Source organism: Coregonus lavaretus (genome assembly GCF_964263955.1).
Source record: "Coregonus lavaretus genome assembly, chromosome: 14".
NCBI classification, from domain to species: Eukaryota; Metazoa; Chordata; class Actinopteri; order Salmoniformes; family Salmonidae; genus Coregonus; species Coregonus lavaretus.
The window spans coordinates 45,532,316-45,536,311 of record NC_140001.1 but is presented as its reverse complement, the minus strand read 5'-3'; the positions used below and the strand labels follow the sequence as shown (position 1 = coordinate 45,536,311).

General features: G+C 50.4%; 1 pseudogene across 1 annotated transcript; it reads left to right on the top strand.

Moving 5' to 3' along the window:
• Window positions 1-205: 205 nt before the first annotated feature.
• Window positions 206-1,419, top strand: LOC311141152 (protein FAM151B-like; annotated as a pseudogene). The gene is made up of 3 exons: window positions 206-398; window positions 625-760; window positions 1,270-1,419. The product of its transcript is annotated as a protein FAM151B-like (transcript).
• The last annotated feature ends 2,577 nt before the right edge of the window (window positions 1,420-3,996 follow it).

Below are 3,996 nucleotides of genomic sequence, written 5' to 3'. Positions count from 1 at the left end.
TATGCTAGATTATTGTACAACCTGTAGGTTTTACCTAAATGTTAGACAGTAAGGGCCAGATACAGATTAGGCTAAACCTAGACCTGGACTAAAAATCTATGTCAATGGAGATTCAGGACTAGGCTTAATCTGTTTCTTGATTGATTCATTAAAAGGTTCCTCTCAGTCAGTTTGTATCATCCCTTGGTATTCAACCTAATCCATTATGTTATTAGGTGTTCAGTCTGAGCTGCGTGGTCCTCTGTGGATCAACGCTGACATCCTACCAGGCCCTGGAGGCAAGGCCACACCCCTTGACCCCAAAGTCTTCCTGGAGGCCGCGGAGACCTCTGGTTTCCATGGCAACATGCTCTCCCTGGGTTGGACCACGGGCTGTGCTGCAGATACGGACAACCCAGGTAAGTTAACCTGAACACATTTGAAGATGCAACCCTTAACCCCAGTTGTGGTGCAACGTAGCAAAGGATTGTTTATTCCGTGTGCTTGCATTTATCCCTATTGAAACAAACCTAAAATGAATACATTAACTGTCATCTGCAAAACAGCCAGTGATTTTCATCTAGGTTAGACTACCATGCTAGTGTGTCTGTCCCTCACCATCTCACTTCTCTGTCTGCTTCTTAGGCTACAGCTGGGAGATGGTGAGAGAAATGGAGACAGTATGTCGGACCTTGAGACAGTCGGTCACTTTCCCTGTCAGAGCAGCCCTCCTGGCGCGGTCGTTCCCCCAGCTACACTGGCTTCTACAGCAATCAGACAGGTACGGTGCTAAAGTGTGTGTGTGTGAGCAGCCCTCCTAGCCCAGTCATTCCCCTAGCTCCACTGGCTTCTACAACAGTCAGACAGGTAGGATATGGCTCTCACACCCAGAACCCCTGATAGACCCCTAGCCTCTACCCTATAGCCTAGCCCCTATACCCCCTAGTCTAGTGAATAGGTCTACAAGCTATATGGTCATTTCTTCACTTTGCCTTCTGACAAGCTTGCCTATCCAATCCTAGGTAGGGAGATGATGCAGCTGAAGTGAAGTGTGACTTAATCCCTTCTCTCTGAGGCACAAATCTCCTCACTCATCCATCTGTTCTCCTCTCTGTCCCTCTGCTTGGCACCACTCTGCTCTCTATCCTAAGCTCTTCACTTTATCCTCTGTGTGTGAGTGTGCAAGCTGTCCTAATTCGAACCTAATAAAATTATGCCTCTCCCTTCTCCCAGTGTAGCCAACTATCAGACAATAAAGACCCTGTGTCTCTGTTTCTTTCCCTCTCTCAGGTACAGCCTGACAGTGTGGACAGGCCAGACTGATGTTTTAGCCTTCTGCCCTACAGGAGAGACATCGACAAGAGCAGGGTCTATTATGACCTGCTGGACTCCCTGGCTACTGATCTAGGATCAGGTGCTCCCATGTCCTTATTATTATAGTCATGATCTAAAATGCTAAACTGATCCTAGATCAGCACTTCTGAATATGGGCCCAGAGCTCAGAAGACTCCTAGGCTACTTGTGAAAGGACAATAGTTGTGCATACAAAATGGCACCCTATTCCTTACGTAGTGCATTACTTTTGACCAGAGACATAGGGACAGGTGCTTTTGGTGCCTAGGGAATAAGGTACCAGGCTTGTGAAAAAAGTCAGATGGAACTGATTCTAAGCTGAACTAGTTGAAGAGGACTTTAGCAGACCTTACTTTACCTGGAGTTGCACAACACCGATGTAAAAGACAATAGTAATGTTGCCATTGTTAAACTGTGACATCAGGATCACAATGTAGCAGAATGTTTTCAGTTTCATCTGAAAGTTTACCTTGAACATTTGGCAAAAAACTATTTTTGGTATGAATGTGTTTTTCAAATTATACACCATTATGCTCATAAATTATGTGTAAGATGTCACCCTTGAGATTTCCTGTTTTAGCTCATTTACATTTGAGTCATTTAGCAGATGTTCTTATCCAGAGCATTCATCTTAAGATAGCTAGATGAGACAACCACATATCACAGTCGTAGTAAGTACATTTTTCCTCAATGAAGCAGAAATCAGCATCAGGGGGAAGCTGGTTCCACCATTGGGGTGCCAGGGCAGAGAAGAGCTTTGACTGGGCTGAGCGGGAGCTGACCTCCCGTAGAGATGGGACAGCCCAGAAACCAGTTCCCCTTGCTGCTCCGTAGGCAAGCACCATGGTCTTGTAGTGGATGCAAGCTTTGACTGGAAGCCAGTGGAGTGTGCAGAGGAGCGGGGTGACATGGGAGAACAAGGGAAGGTTGAATACCAGACAGGCTGCAACGTTCCGGATAAGTTGAAGGGGTTTGATGGCACAAGTGGGGAGCCCAGCCAACAGAGCGTTGCAGTAGTCCAGATGGGATATGACGAGTGCCTGGATTAGTACCTGCGCCACTTCCTGTGTGATGAAAGGTCGTACTCTACGTGTGTTGTAGAGCATGAACCTGCAGGAGTGAGTCACTGTTTTGATGTTTGCAGAGAACGGCAGGGTGTTGTCTAGGGTCAAGCCAAGGTTCTTTGCACTCTGGGAGTGGGACACCGTGGATTTGCCGACCGTGATGGAGAAGTCCTGGAATGTGCAGGCCTTCCCTGGGAGAAAGAGCAGCTCCATCTTGTCGAAGTTGAGCTTGAGGTGGTGGGCCGATATCCAAGCTGAGATATTGTCCAGGTTTCAAACAATGAAGGAACAGGAAAAATATAGCGATGCTAATTATAGGCCTAACCATCTTCTGGTGGATGGAAAGGCTTTCTCAAAAACCTTCTCTCAGGAAAACAAGCAACATAAACAATGACTGACAAAGACAAATGACAGAGGCAGTATATATACAGTGATAGAGTGGGGATTGGAACCAGGTGTGTGTAATGATGACGAGACAAGTCCGGGGTTGATGAGTGAAGGGCGTTTGCCAGCAGCAGGTTCGGCAGCAGCTAGAAGGCCGGCGACGCCGAACGCCTGAGCTGGAACGAGGGGGAGCCAAAGTGAAGTTTGGTGTGACAGTAACCTCCCCCCCCGTTCCCCGAGGCGCTGCCGGAGACACGGTGCGGGTCGGTCGGGATGACGCCTGTGGAAATCCCGATTGAGAGAACGGTCCAGGACGTCCAGCGCTGGAACCCAGCACCACTCTTTGGGACCGTACCCCTCCCAGTTGACCAGTTACTGGAGAGACCCCCCACCTACAGGCTGCGGACAGAGTACGCCGGGGCTCCCTCGACGTCCAAGAGAGGGGGAGGTGCATCGTGGGGTCCAGCACTAGCCAAGGGACCAGCTGCCACCGGCCTGAGGAGAGATACATGAAATGAGGGTGAGATACGGTAACTGACGGGGAGCTGTAATCACCTCATTGATTCTCCTCAGGACTTTGAACAGCCCCACAAACCGCAGGCTCAGCTTCCGGCAGGGCAGGCGGAGGGGCAGGTCCTTTGTAGAAAGCCAGACCCTGTCACCAGGGTGAAAGACCGTGGTCACACTGCGGTGACGATCGGCCTGCGCCTTCTGCCGGAGAACGACGCGCTGGAGACGGGTGTGCGCTGTGTTCCATACCTCCTCGGTGCGCCGGAACCAATCATCCACCACAGGAGCCTCAATCTGACTCCGGTGCCAGGAGGCCAGGGCCGGCTGATAGCCTAGAACACACTGAAAGGGTGTGAGGTTAGTGGAGGAGTGACGGAGGGAGCTTTGTGCATATTCTGCCCAAGGCAGAAACGCAGCCCACTCCCCCGGCCGGTCCTGACAGTAACTACGAAGGTACCTACCCAGTTCCTTATTTACCCTTTCCATCTGCCCATTTGATTGGGGACGGTACCCGGAGGAGAGTCTGACCGTGACCCCAAGTTGTTCCATGAAGGCCTTCCAGACACGGGAGGTGAACTGAGGACCACGGTCAGACACGATATCCTCCGTGAAAGATGAGAGCCTCCGCGGTCTGCATGGCCGTAAGGAGACCAGGCAGAGGAATCAAATGACAGGCTTTGGAAAACCGGTCCACAACGACCAGGAC